The following is a 15,623-nucleotide window of genomic DNA, read 5'->3' on the forward strand; positions in this document are numbered from 1 at the left end:
ATAAAAAATTTTAAAGGCTTTTCCCCTTTTTCTCTCAGTCTCAGGAGTTAGAGATGGTCTAGATAAGTGTTCCCTGGTCTCAAGGCACAGGGAAAGAAAATCAAGTTCTAACAAAAAGCAAAATAGCCATCAAAAATCACAACACAGAACACAGAGTTAAAACACACACATATAAACCTGGCAGTCCTCATCAGACACTCCCTTAAATACAAGAATACAGTCTCTCAGAAAACCTTCTAGATAGACACAGAACTTCAGATGTCTTCAAAGATTTTAAGGAGGAAAGGAAAAGGAGAAGGAGGAGGAGGCGGGAAAGGGGGGGGGCAAAAAGGGTGGCCTTACAGACGTCTCCTGCCACCTGCAGGTACCCAGGCATCCAGAGAAGGGAGGACTGGAACTCGGCCCTACCAGAATTCGAGTTCTCTGCCAAGAGGAGGTGATCAGTCTCCAATCCTCAGCTCAAGCTGAGGCCCTTCGACCAAATTACTGGGGGATTAGAAAAACGGGAGGGATAGGAAGGGCTAAGGAGAGGACAGAGAGAGGGAAGGGGAAAGAGGTCAATAAAGTCTCTTGTTCCTTACTAGTCGGGGCACTCTGGCCAGTTGTCTGTGTCAGGAGGAGACCAGGGACAAAAGGGTCCCAGTTGCGGCCGCTGGGTCTGGTCCATTGGCAGGCAAGCTGGCCTCTGAGTACCCTGAGTGGTCAGGATGTCAGTCTCAGGGAAGAAGAGTTCCCACCAGTTGCAGGAAGGGGGACCCCTTCTAGGGCCCGTAACTGAGCTCTTATAAATGAATTGTCGGAGGAGACACATGTGCTGAGAAAGCAAGAGATCTCATTGGAAAGAGCACCGGGGTGGAGGGCAGGAGGGTAAGGGAACCCAGGAGAACTGCTGTCTTCTGGAAAACAAGGACATTGCTCTTGGACAAAGGGGGAAAAGGACTGAACACTGGTCTTTTTAACTTTAATTCCTCTGTAGTTAAGAAGTTGCATTATGATTCCAATAAAAAGTTGTCTTTCTTTTAACTCACTGTTACCCATTTTTGTTGCTAATTAGAAGAAGAAAAAAAGAGAAAAAAGGAAGAGGCTTAATTTAGAGAAGAAGGAAACTGAAACGTACCCACTTTTCTTACCCTACCTTTCTTATGTAGGGGGACCTGTAGCGCCCTAGTAGGGTTGTAAAGAAGAAACCTAAAGCCTACCCACTTTCCTCACCCTACCTATCTTAATGCAGGGGGCCCTGCAGCACCCTAGTGGGGTCCTAGCCGTCCTGAAAACTGAACAATGGGGGGGGGGCTTACCTTCGGGTTCCCTGTTCGTGGTGCCACTTGCCGGGATCCAGCCTCGACATGATCCAGGGGGTACCCTCAGGATGAACGGCGTCGGCGAGAGAGAGAGAGAGAGACGTGAGACTAGCCTTGATAGGCCCAAGTCTGTGTTTTACTTTCTGACAACCGGTTTTATACCCTTTCACAGAATGTTTTTAAGGTACAAGATGTTTACTCATGATTTCACAGGATTAGCATTACATCATTTTGAATTTTAGGAAAAGCAGGATTTTTTTGCTTTCTAATTCTATAGTAATTTTTAGCACATGATCTTCTGGCCTTGAGGCTATTAACATTTTATGCAGGTCAAGTGATTGTAAACCTATTTTCCGATTTTATGGTGACCTTAACTGAAAGGTAACAGGGTCATAGGGAAACAGTACAGAGTAGAATTATATTCTTGTTAATACAAAAATTAATCTTACTGCAAAAGTTGTCAGTTGCGTTTATCTAAGAAGTTTACCCCATACAGACTCTGCGGCTTCAGTGAGGCAACTTCTGCCTAGTATTCCTGGCTAACAATTAACAACCGTCTCATTGTTACCACACTAGGGCTAAGTTCTTATTTGTCTAGATCTTTAACTATATTAACAATGGTTTTTATAACACAACCTTAGCACATTAAAGGCAAAAATACAGCAAGCAAAACACAGCAAGCAAATCACAACCCAATAACCACCTATAGAATAATTTTCTTATGTTTTCTAATAGGACTCCTTTACCCCTTAAAAGGGCTCTATGTCTATTAGGGCTTTTATATAATCAGGTTCTTCATGCTATTTTATGATTAGGATATTATAAGCAATCATGCATATTAGTACCAAGCGCATAAATGCATTTGGCTAACAAAACTACCAGCAGAGGTGTTTGAATTAAAACACTCCTTTCACCCTGAATAATCTCATAAAAAACTACCACCTGGGAAACTTATTGATTAAAGTTCTAAATTGATTCTTATTTGGGAAGAGATCGGGGAAGGCCTTCCTGTCTGTGTCAGAGAAATTAGGGAGTAGTCCATTGAGGCAGGCATCAGAAAGACAGATATCATCTTTAAGGTTAGAGCCGGAGGCAGCTTTTCAAAATTCCTGAAAACCTGATCTGCCTTGCCTGTCAGGCTTTCTCCTCGTGACCTTGTCATGGGTGGGATCTTGTGAACTAGCCTTTTCGAAAACCCCTGAAAACCTGATTCGTCTTGCCCATCAGGTTTTCTCCCTCATGGCCTTGTTAGGGGTAGGGTTTCGTGAGCTGACTTTTTCGAAACCCCTGAAAACCTGATTCGCCTTGCCTGTCAGGATTTCTCCCCTATGGCCTTTTTAGGGGTAGGGTCTCATGTGTTGGCTCCCGGCAACAGGCGGTGCTGCTGGGCTTGCCCAGGAGCTGCCTGACAGACTCTGGCTCACCCGAGCTCTCTGACGGTGCAGGGGGCAGGAACAGACGTGTGCATGTGGTTCTGCCTTGGCCTGGGAGTGTGGAGCCCCTCGCTGGCCCCCAGGCTCAGGGGCAAGGACCCTGAGAGAGGACCACCCTGAGGCGTTTTTTCTTAATAGAAAAATACTGCAAAAATTGCTTAAAGTATCTAGAAATATAGGCAGGGCCAGTGTCTGTTTTAACAGAACTAGGAGTTTATGGTGGAGGTTTCTGTATCTAGGAATACAAAAACTCAATATTTAGAATCAGAGACTATATTAATGGAGTAAGGATATAGGCAAATAACTTGAATAAGAGCATATAATTTATTTCATTGAGCAGAATGAAATTTAGTGTAAAAGACTTGTATTTTTCAACAGACCAGAAAGAAGCTTCGGCGTTTTTTAGTCCCATTTATATAAAAAAACCTCAGCTTGTGGTATAGGCTGTGAGTTGATAATGCGAGAAATAATAAATCTAGTGTTTTTGAAGAAATTTCACAGCTTACCAGAAGGATCATGATATGAAATTTTTCTACAGTATTTTAGAAAAGTTATTTGGAAACCAGTATATGTTGGTAATGTGTTCTCAAATCGAGACTTATTCGTAATAAGGTTTTATTAAAGTATAAAGGAGATAGAGAAAGCCTCTGACATAGGCATCAGAAGGGGGCGGAAAGAGTGTCCCCCTGCTAGTCTTTGGCCAGATGTCATATAACTACCAGCAGTCTGTTAATTAGAGAAAGGAAATGTCTCAAAACTGAAGAGAATAGCACCAGGCCCCTCACCTACAACATGTACTCTGCGAAAACCTAAGCACCGGGTGAGTTGTCTCCGGCCACAAAATGATTGACATGAATCTTGAAGAAAGGCAGGTTTTCTAGCAAATACACTTTCATTCACATAACTTAAGAGAACATTTGCATGAGTAAACATACCAGTTTGTCAAGTCTGAATATGAGTCTTAGGCAGAACCAACTTGAAGACAGAGTCTGGGGTAAATGTATAGCACATTAACACAGTATTTTAAGAGAAACCTCTTTGCAAATTCATATAGAGAAGAAGAAAAATTATACATACATACATATATATATATATATATACACTTACTACAACTGACTTCCAGTTAGCTGTGGTAGAACAGGAAAAAGAATATCCAACTCTGTATTCTTAACATTATGAAAATATTATTTGTTTTATTGTTTACAGTCATCCAATTCTAACTTTCTGAAGTAAGCATTCAGAAAAATAAAAAAACTGTCTAACTACTAGGCGGTCTCCCATCCAAGTACTAACCAGGCCCGAACCTGCTCAGCTTCCCAGATCAGAGGAGACAGGGCACGTTCAGGGTGGTATGTCCTTAGACCGAGGCAGCTGCCAGGCGCCCTAAGAGCTCTGCATTGCACCTCCCTTTTTGTTCTGACCTGCTGGTCGGGCCTTGAACCGCAGCTCTCCACGGGGGGCGCGCGCTGCACTTGAGCCAGCCGCACGACCCGTGACTGGACTCCGGCCGGCCAGGCCCTGCAGCTCGGAGAGCAGCCGACGCCGCCCCAGCCCCGCACACCGCCACCCCCAGCCAGCACCCGCCCGGCTCGGCCCGGGGCGCTTCTGGGAACCTGAGCGGCCTTGCGAGCCTGCGGGAGCTGGGTGGGGCAGCGAGCAGCGCCGCACCGCTCCCCCCCCACCGCCCCCCACCATCCCGTTTGCTACTCAGGGTTCACGTGGCTCCGGAGGTGTGTCGCTTTGGCCCGGGGCCGCGGTCCTCGGAGCCTCCTGCGGGACACCTTTTCGGGATGGGTAGAAGCATTTCCCACTACAGACAAAAGAGCCCACACAGTGGCCCAAATCCTCCTCACAGAAATTATCCCCAGGTTTGGCCTGCCTTCATCCCTACAGTCTGATAATGGCCCAGAATTTACATCCAAGGGCACCCAACAACTTCCTCAATTCTTACAGACACCCTGGAAATTTCACATTCCATACCCTCCCCGGTCCTCAGGAAAGGTAGAAAGGATGAGTAGAACAATCAAAAAAACCCTTACCAAACTAACCCTCGAGGTACATCTGAATTGGAGTAAACTTTTACCAATTGTTTTCCTCAGAATACAGGCTTTGCCCAGAAAGCCCCTGGGGCTGAGCCCCTTTGAGGTGATGTATGGAAGGCCCATGCTCCCTCCTGGACTCCCCCCTGAGCCTCCTCCCATACCAAGCTTCCTACACTCCCCCCTCTGCTGACGCAACTCCGCAATGCCCTCTGGAAATACATCAGTCACAATCTGCCTGCCCCTGACCCCCAAGCCTCCCTGCCCCCTTTACAAATTGGGGACATGGTCTATCTGTCTGATCATCCCCAGGGTGACCTAACCCCACAGTGGCAGGGACCATTCAAAGTCATCCTCCTTGCCCCAACTGCAGCTAAACTCAAAAAGGTCGCCTCCTGGGTACACCTCTCTCGTCTAAAATGGGTCACCTCCAATCCTGCGCTGCCCTCCTTAAATGACACCTATCAGGTCTCCCGCACAGCACCCACCTCCTTAAAATTCACCCAGCGACAACCCCTGCCAACTATCGGAGAGGACACTGAATGACCTGGACTCTCTTCAACCTACAACTGCTCCTGACCCAACTACTACAAGACCTCTGGATCAGCGCCCCAACAGGAACTTCCTTCAAAGACCTGACTGCACTGGTGTCTCAACTGTGGCTCCAGGGAACCTTCTACAACCTGACTCCAGACGAAATTGATTTCTTTACTCTCATTCTCTACATCATTCTACATCCTAATGAGCACTGTTCCTCCTCAGATTCAAATCACCACCAACTTGGGGCCTTCTGCCCCTCACCCTGACTGACCTCTCCCTGTCTCTCTAACTATAGCTGCACTCCTAATCTTAATCCTTGCTGTAGGCCTAGTAACTGTCTCCCCTCAGGACTGGCCACCTATTCTTCATCTTTCCGTGGGTATCGCCTACATTGCTAGCTGGGTTCTACTCCTAGGGTGCTATTTCCTCTGTACTGTCTAACTAACAGCCCCATGACTCCCCTGCTCCTTATCCTTGCTGCACTCCCCAGCCTCCTGGCTACTCCCTGCCCCTGCTCAGACATTTATTCCTACGTACATTCCTCATGTTACAATACAGCTCCAAAACCATGCACCATGACATGAACCTCGGGGGCGGGAAGTCCAAATCCCTACTCACTGTCAAAGTACAAAAGAGAGGGAGTTTCATGAGTACCTGCCATAAGCCAAATGGAAGAAACATATGATTCTATCCCATTACCCACTGGGGGTACTCAGACGGGGGTGGGGTACTAGATCAAAATCGGGAAAAGAAACAAGAACAAGTTACAAAGAACATAATTTCCCGGTTACAGTTGACCCCTGAGCCTTACAAACACCTAGACCTCCTTTCCCAATTACGGCCTCTCCTAAAACCTACCTCTGGCAACCAACACCTTCCCCGCCTTCTCAACTCTTCCTTTCAATTCTTCCAGTACACACCACACACATCCCAGTGTTGGATATGCATGTCACTCTCTCCCTCACCACACAGAGCCATTCCCTTACCCTCAACCTGGCTGTCACAGGGCAACTGTACTTCCCCTTCCCAACAGAAAACTACACAACTCATTGGGCCAGTCTCTGACAATGTCCTTACTCTCAGCCTCTTCAAACCTAACCTGTATTGACTACTCTAGTCCCAACTGCACTGGTCTTACAAACTCCACTCCCTCCTTCTGTTCCACTTGGGTTCTCTGGAACAGCACAAATAATTGCACCAATCCAGGAATCTTCATTCTCTGTGGGACCTATGCATATTCATGCCTCTCCTTAGACCCCCGTGGACCCTGCATCTTGGTCTTCCTGACCCCAGGCCTAACATTCCTCGAAGAGGGAGAGCTAGAACAAAGAGTTTACCCCCCAAGGGGAACTTTCCCACAGAAAAAAATGAGCTGTCATCGCCCCCCCGCCCTCCTGGTTGGGACTGGCATAGATAGCAGCAGCCCTAAGGCACCGGGATGGGAGGCATCTCGACCTCTGCCCATTTCTATTACAAGCTGTCCCAAGAACTTAATGAAGACATGGAGCAGGTAGTAGAGTCCTTCGTTTCAATCCCAAAACAAATTAACTCATTAGCTTCTGTGGCCCTACAAAATAGGCGAGCCCTGGACCTTCTCACTGCAGAAAAGGGAGGGACCTGCCTTTTCCTAGGAGAGGACTGCTGCTATTTTGCTAATGAAACGGGGATAGTCCAGGGTCGAGTCAGAGAACTTAGAGACAGAATTGAATGCCGCAGAAAGAGTTAGAAAACCTTTACATTCCCCAAAACCTGTTCCCACAGATCCTCCCTTGGCTGCTCCCTTTCTGGGGCCATTAGTATTTATCATTCTATTCCTCTTATCTGGGCCCTGTCTCTTTAATCTCTTTCAAAGGTTTCTCCAAGAACGGATTCGGGCCATCTCTTGAGATCAGGTCAAGACTGTTTTCTTCTTCTCGAGAGCCTCACCTCAAGCTCAGAAAAAAGGAGACTGTGGGCCCTAGGACGATCCTCCATTCCAGACCCAAAACCGTCGCACCATCCGGCAGGAAGTAGCCAGAGAGATAAGGCGCCCTTCTCCCCCCCCCCCACCCTTTTTTTTTTTATGATTTCAGGGTCTGGAATGAAGGAGTCTTTTGGGCCTAGAAAAGAGAGCAACAGTCTCAAAGGCCCCTTGCTGAATCATCTAACTTTGGAGAAAACAAAGCATAATTTTAGTTCCATCCTGATGCTCCAGGCCAGTTGCATCTATCTGGGACTTATCACCCCCTGTCCGGAAACCTACCACCCCCTACACCCGCCCAGAAGACTTATCACCCTCTGCCCAACTATAGAGTGTCATTTCAACAAAAGAATACTTAAAATATCCCGCCTGATTGACGTTTCCCTTATTGCTTCCACAAACCTCCCTATAAGTATGAAGCCTCCCTGATCCCTCTCGGTGCTCAGCCTTGTCGTTAGGCCGACTGTCGCCCCTCCTTGCCTGAACAAAGGCAACCTACTTCTGTTGAGGTCGGCTCTCCTTTTCTGCCTGGCCGGAACTATGCCTTACAGATGTCACTGAGGGTGGTGCTTTCTGGAGATCTTTAGCGCAGCCATGGCCTGTATTGGAACGTCTTCCTCTTAGGGCTTTTGTTGTTTCCATTTTGAATGTCGGGGGCCCCCTTGGGTCGAATTTTCCGAGGAAAAAGTTTGTTGGATCCACCTGGGGAAATACAAGCATATCCTTTTCCCTGTAAGATTAGTTTCCCAGATTTCCATTGTTTCATTAACCCGTCTTGGTACCAAATGGGCAGGGGAAGAGACGTGTCCTTCAGTTCCTCGAAATGCCTTTCTGCCCTGGTTAAAATATTTCCCTGTGGCAGGTTTAAAAACTTTAAAATGAATAAAGCTGTATTAACAATAGTGATGGGTTGAGAAAATATCTTATGTTGGAATCTAGTAAAGTCTGCTCTGGATAAGGAAGACAGCAGTGTTCCTGTGTATTCCCCTTTCTTTAAGTTCTTTTTATTTGTAACTTTAGTGTGTGAGGTGCTCGTTCGACTATGTCTCGTGTCTGTGGATTATAAGGAACACTTATAATATGTTTAATAGAAAAAGATTGTAAAAATTGTTTAAAGTATCTAGAAATATAGGCAGGGCCAGTGTCTGTTTTAATAGAACTAGGAGTTTATGGTGGAGGTTTCTGTATCTAGTAAAACAAAAACTGAATATTTAGCACCAGAGACTCTATTAATCGGGTAAGGATATAAGCAAATAACTTGAATAAGAGCATATAATTTATTTTGTTGAGCAGAATGAAATTTAGTGTAAAAGACTTTGTATTTTTTAAGAGGCCAGAAAGAAAGAAGCTTTGGCATTTTTAGTCCCATAAGAATCACCTGGGCCACTTACTGGATTTCATTTTGTTATCTAGTGCCTAGCACAGTTTCTAGGACAGAGTTGGAAATTAATAAATGTGTACATTCCTGGTATTATAGTCTAAAACTTGCAACACTAATAGTTGCAAACTTAAATGACCCTAATGGTTGTAGAATTTTCTTGCATCTACAAAAGACAGTCCTAGCTGACTGGGCTTAGGAATTTTTCTTCATCTACTTGGGACTTCTTTCCTCCTATCCCTCACTGTCAGATCCCTTGTGCTACCTGACTGCATCTATCCACAGTCTACACACCTAGTTTCTTCTTTGGCTCCAACGCAAAGTCAGAGGCTAGGAGTGAGAAGGTAATCCCCTGTGGCTACATCCCCACAGTAACACCCCCGTAGGCCCCATCCTGCTCCTCACCTGAAAGCCCCTGCCATAGCTCCTGGGATGAAATGCCCCGGGTAGCCTTCCTACCTGAAGAAGGAAGAGGAACAAATACTGAGTCTAGATTTCACTTGGAAATTCAGATGATTAATGTGGGTCAGTCCTAGTCTACAGTTCATTGGAACACAGGGACATTTAGAGAAAACATTTGTGGGAGCTTAAAACTGGATTAGTTTTCCTGTTTGTTCATTATTTTTCTCATTATTATGAGTGTTAAAAAAAACCAAAAAAACCACCCAAACTTGAAATTTCACCAATGCTGGATTGTATTGAGGAGGGGAGAACTCACAAGTGCATACTCAATTTCACAGGAACCTGGGGAGTAAGGGAAGAGAATCAAGTGGGCTAGGGCCTGTGGGGAGAAACGTGCAGCTGGGGGCCGGCGGAGACCAAATACACACAGCCTCACAAAATGACGGTCTCAAGGGGACAGCACTCATTCTCAGCTGTTCAGGTTCTCTGCGTCTTAAGAAACTCACAACTTTGTCACTTTTAAGATAAATGATGAATGAAAATGGTAAGGGTGGCAGAGATGCAAAGCGGGGCCTGGAATGAAAGGTAACATAAACAGCACAGAAAGCAAGGGCACAGCTACACCAAGATGGAGACTCAGTGCGTGCTTCTTGCTTGTGGCATGACTACAGCTATCCAGGTTCACATGAGATGGCTCAGCATGATGCAACTTACAAATACCACATGTGCAAAATGAACCTAGAAACCAAAGAGAAACCATCACATGAAAAATGGGGGCCACAGAGGCAGGTTCTGTAAGGTTCAGAGTATGTGAGAATACATACTGAGAGTAATCCTTCCAAAATTAATGGAATGCTTTCTAACATAAATTAGAGAATAATGCTTTTTCCATTATTGACGAGTTTCAGAGATACCAAACACACTGCTTATCATGAAAATCCAGTAAAGTACGGATGACCATGAAGATAAATGAGAATCTTAATAATAATTCATTCCTGTGTCCATCAGAGGTGACTGAGTTCAAAAATAATTACAAAGCTCCACATCATCACATCTCAAAACGATTCAAATTACCCTCCCACCAACTGTCACCCAGAGTCTACCTTGACAATATTGGCAGGAGTGGCCCATTTATTTATTTATTTTCGCCCATCTCTGGCTAAGATTTTAAAAACCCAAGTTAGGCTATAAAAGGGTAGCAGTTTCTGTCACTTAGGACATTGTCTTCTCTTGAAACCAGTCACTTGCTACAAGGAAGAAACAGATGGTAATAGAAGTTAGTGACCTTATATCCTAATTCAACAATGACAAAAAATCTTCAGGATTCTTCTATGGCATTAAGAAACATTTTTATCTTACCGAGTTCATTCATTGCATGTCTATGCTCTTCATCAAATGAAAGTTTCATTAGAACACACACAGCAGGACAGATCTGATGTTCAACAGGAGCTGGCACTGAAAAATAAAGTTGACATAAACCATAATGCTTTGTTTTCTCAAAGTAGTGATGTTTATTATACCTAAAAAATACTGAGTTTGCAGATATACTTCTCATGCATGGTAGCTTAGTGAATCAACAAGTATTTGCTGAAGAGATGAATAACTACTATACACATGGAAAGGAAAATACAGGTAAAGGGCTTTCCTTGGTTCTGTAAAAATGTTTACCCCTCACCAGCCTTTCACCAAGTCTGCTGGACTAACTCCCATGTAGGTTTATGCTATAATTCAACTAATAACTTAAAAATTATACTGGTTATTTGAAATAATAAAAACATTTTGGTATAAAACTATTTATTTATAATTTATATTTTCAAAGCTGAAAGGCACATGGCTGTATAGAAATGTATAGAGAAACCTAGTGCAACTCTAGTAGAGAAAGTTTATTATATAGACACCAGATAGTAAATAAAAATTTAAAGGAAAAGTGTCTAAGAAAATGTACTTACACATTTAGTGCTATACATAAAGTTTCAAAACTGTTACTTGAAATAAAAATTGAAAAACCAAGTCTATTTTTCAGAAGTAATAGTATTTATTCTATTTAACTTGTCTGAGAACAGGTATTAAGAGCACACAATACAAGTCATTACATAATTGTGGACAGCCAAAGAAAACAATCCAGAAAGATAATGTTCTCCCAGTAAAGCAACTTATTAATTCTCCCTAGCCCTAGGACAAACAGAAAGGACATTTCTGCTATATTCTTACTGTTGAAAATTTTTTAATTTTAAATAAATTCACCTTTATACCTAACCCTAAGAGAAATCTACTAAATCTTTATAGATCAAGTTCTCATCATCAGTCTTTCTCCTGCTCCCCCAATCAAGATACTGACTCGATAGTCCTTTGCTGTGTGTATGTCTATGTGTGGGTTCTTACCAGGTGAAAGGAGGTCTTACCTTATATACTTACTGCTTTTGGTTCTTCCCATAGGAATGAAGTAACTTATCTCCTCAAGGGTCCCAACTCCCATGATCCCTGCTCCTGGGGGAGAGGGTTTCTCCCTGAGAAAAGAGCTGGGTGGCTGATCACCCCAGCAGCTGGGGCCCCAAGGCCTGAAGACAGGCAGTGAAGTGGGAAGGACACTGGGCTGAGGGTCAGGGGGTCTGGCCTCTGGCCCTGGATCCCCCACCCACTACCTGTGAAGCCACAGGCAAGTCTTTTGGCCTCTCTGAACCTCAGTCTCTTCATCTGTAAAATGAAGATGATAATATCTTCTCTTCCTACTTCACAAGGCTGTTCTAAGGATCAAATAACAGATATAACACAGCTCTGCATCCACTGAGTAAAGCGATATGCAAATATAAGAGAATGGCTTGGTCACTCACAGCTGAAGGAACTTACGTAAAGTCACTTTCCTGAGCTTAATCTCAAGAGAAGGAGAACATAATCGCTCAAGTTCTTTCTAGATCAACTATGCTATGACTGTTTAAGTCTACTTTGATTTTCTGTTATTTTCTGGTTGTACTGTAGTGCACACAACATTTCCCTTTGCTAACTTTTTTTCCTAGGGAAATAGAGAAATTAAGCTTTAAACTATGTGAGCGGTGCAGGTGGCTAATATGAATTTCCCACTCTGATTCATAAAGACACCGTCCTAATTAAAAAACTTTTCATTTCAAAAACTTTTACATTTGCTTTGTCACATGCACCATATGGAACATACTTGGATTTTTGTCCTGGTCCATGCCTTGTTCATGGGCTTCTTGCCACTCCCAACAGGTTTCACAGTAAGCTCGTATCTGTTCCAAAAGATGAAGGACTCGGATTTCACGCCTGCCTCTCTTGTCATCAGGCTGTGAGTGAATGATGTTGTGGAGTGCTGCACTGGCCCTGGCCAGAGCCTCTTTACCGCCCCAGGAATTGCTCAACAACACAGAGTCTTTGTCATTGCCGTGTAAAAGCTGGATGAGGAGAGGAAGACATCCAGACTGTCGCATGGATATACAGCTGTCTTGGGAGCTAGACATAGCTAGCAAAGTTCACGACATATCATCCTTATCATGAGTACCAAGCATTGACAACAATGAATACACCATTTCCACCTGTGGGCCAAATGAGTTTAGAAACAAAATTATGACTTTAATAGCCAAAAGCCAACACCAATGAAGTGATGAATGGGATATTAGCTGTAACTCAAACAAAAACAGAAACAAAAACAAAAATCTCTTTCCAGGATGAAGTAATGAGCGTTATTTCAAAATCCATATTGCTATAATCATTATCACCATCTTCTTTATGAGTAAATATTAGTAGTGGTAGTATATAGTCATAAGGAGACAGTAGGTTCTTGCATACCTAAACTGCTATTATCTGGATCAGTGGGTGAAAATCTGTTATCATAATGAAAGACAATCAACTGATTTTTCTCTTTCTCACATCTCCCCCACCCACCACACACACACACACCTACCAACACATACAGAGCAAGAAATGTGGTTTATCTAAAATTCTTTACACAATTAAAAATTTTACTTTTTAAAATCTACAACCATAATCAGTAAAATGTTTTTTAGCAATTACTATTTACTAAGTACTGGTTCTAAGCAATTGCTAACCGTCACCAGATTATAATATTGTTAAAATTATGATATCTCCCTTATACATGTAAAAGTATTTTCTCATAAAGGGATCATATAGGGATGATCCCTGATCATATAGAGATACAAAGTCAATATTCTTATTTAATTTTTTTTAAGCAGCTGGTAAGCATCATTACTCCCTTCCTGTAAATTCCAAGAATTTACTCAGAAGCAGATCAGAAACAGGAAATAGCACCCAGTCATCCTGTCCTGTGATCAACCGCATTTTTTAAAAGCAAGAGCTACTGTGTGAAAGTTGAGGCTATTATAGAAATGCATCATATCTATAAATTAGTGGTTCCAAACCAGGGGCAACTTTAGCCACCTTGAGACTCTTCTGGTAATGTCCTACTATTTGCAAGTGAGCTGTGTGACACAAGCAGGTTACCAGAGTTCTCTGAGGTCCAGCTGTCTCAGCTGCCAAACAGAGTAATTTACCTAATAGGGTTTTCTTTGTGAAGATTAACTAAAGTCACACATGTATACAGGACAGTAGCTGGCATTCAAAAATGTAGTAAGGTCTTAATATTATCATGCAAAAATCACTCCAAAAGGAAATGGTATTCAAGCTGCCAGTTTTCAAGCAATAGTACTCTTATATATTAAAGGTTTTCTTTACAGTAAAAACTACTCGTGTTGGACAGACTGGGGTGGAATTCTAATTTAATTACCATCTTTTTGGCTTTAGTATTCTCACTTAAAAGAGGGGCAAGAATAACACATTCAAAGGGTTTTGGAAAAGATCAGAGATAGTTTACATACAAGTCTTAGCAGTTACTGGCATATTAGTGATCCCAAGTAGTAACTATTGTGAGTTACTAAAAGGATTAAGTTTTATATTAATAATATCACTGCTACTCTAAAATTCATTTCTTATATCGACATTAGTTATGTAATGCTTTTCCTCAGAGCCATTATATTACTAAAGTAAAGAAAGAGTATGTAGAATATGCTATGAAAACAAGGAAGTATTTAGATGTAATGGAAAATATACCGTTTAAAAAATAGTCCCCGTGCTCCAAATGTAGTGCTTCAAAGGAGGCAGACACAGACTGCATGGGCAGGCGCGAGGGCCCTGGGTCAGAAAACGCTCTGTAAAGAAGGAAAGCCCAAGAAGAGCTCTGCAGGCTGGCGAGGACCCTGAGGGTCACTGTGCAGCAGGGTGGGAAGTGGAGGGCTGCACCACTGCAGCCAGGGCAGCCAGGCAGAAAGTCACGGGGAGGGGAGAGCTCAGGGGGGCGAGCCAGCTGTGGGCTGCACCTCAGGATGCTTGCAGAGACCTGGCTGTCATTTCTTTAAGAGACTGCGATGATGGAAACAAAAGAATACTTAAGCCAAAATTAAAAGAAGCATGAAGAATGTTTTAGTAGAGCACTCAGAGTTCTAGCGACAAGACTCTATAATCCGTTACCTTGGTTCCCAGATGACTGGTCAGCCTTCAAGGAGCTTAATGTGTGCTACTAGAGCTCAAAACACTGGCTGTTTCATGATCTATTCGTGTACTTGACCCCTAGAAATTAAGCAAATTATAGACAGTATAATTTAGATTATAGATAAATATAGCTAGCTTCATGCTAAGATACTCCAAATGAACTGTCTTTAGGGTAAATAGCTAAATATACCATTAAAGTGTGAACATTTATAACTGCTCAAAATGAGTATTTTTATCTATAAACTTGAGTAGAATTTAGAGAAAGACTGAAGGAGGAAAAAAAAAAACTGTTGTAAAAGACAAAGTACAATGTAGAAGAAACCAAACACTGAAGACATTCTAAGAGTAATATTCTTTCCCAAATCAAAAGGCATGAAACCATATTCAGCTAAATATACACTGGCTGGAAGAAAGCCCCATTGAGTGATGAAATGCTTCCCAAGGCCCACTAGACTTCACACTCCAGGATGTCTGGCTCTAGGTGAGTGACCACACCATCGTGGTCATCTGGGTCATGAAGGTCTTTTTTGTGCACTTCTTCTGTGTATTCTTGCCACCTCTTCTTAGCATCTTCTGCTTGTTATGTCCATACCATTTCTGTCCTTTCTTGGTGCAATGCTAGTCTGTAGGAATGTAAGTGAGTAAGACACCCCCACCCTCGCTGCATATGGAGCCTGGACAGGTTGCTCAACATGTAAACACACAGTGCCGTGACGAGCGCAGGTGTGCAGACAGGAGTGGCGGGCACTCAGCTCAGGATTGTAGAGTAAAGGGCTGTCTGACTGTGAACGACAGAGAGGTGTCTCCTTAAAAAAGAGGAGGGTCAGCCACACAGCAGCCCAGATGAGGCAGAGGCCCTAAGCACAGGTCACAAAGAATGTGTACGTGTGTGTGTGCCTGTGAGAGAGAGAGAGAGAGAGAGAGAGAGAGAGAGAGAGAGAGAGAGAGAGACAGAGAGAGAGAGACAGAGAGAGAGAGACAGAGAAACTGACTCACTTGGAGATTAAGAGCTTCTTCTGATTGCAATAAGGAGGATGGAGTTGAGGGACCAAG

General features: G+C 43.4%; 1 long non-coding RNA gene across 1 annotated transcript in view; it reads right to left on the reverse strand.

Annotated features, from left to right (window-relative positions):
* Positions 1–12,505: 12,505 nt before the first annotated feature.
* The window catches only part of LOC136155208 (uncharacterized), a 35,601-nt gene continuing 32,483 nt past the window's right edge, over positions 12,506–15,623 (reverse strand). Inside the window, exons 6-7 of the long non-coding RNA XR_010660722.1 lie at positions 14,550–14,648; positions 12,506–12,601 (exon numbers count right to left, since the gene is read on the reverse strand). This is a non-coding gene — a long non-coding RNA (uncharacterized lncRNA). The remainder of the gene's footprint in view (positions 12,602–14,549; positions 14,649–15,623) is intronic.

The sequence above is a fragment of the Muntiacus reevesi genome, unplaced genomic scaffold (assembly GCF_963930625.1).
Source record: "Muntiacus reevesi unplaced genomic scaffold, mMunRee1.1 SCAFFOLD_49, whole genome shotgun sequence".
Taxonomy (NCBI): domain Eukaryota; kingdom Metazoa; phylum Chordata; class Mammalia; order Artiodactyla; family Cervidae; genus Muntiacus; species Muntiacus reevesi.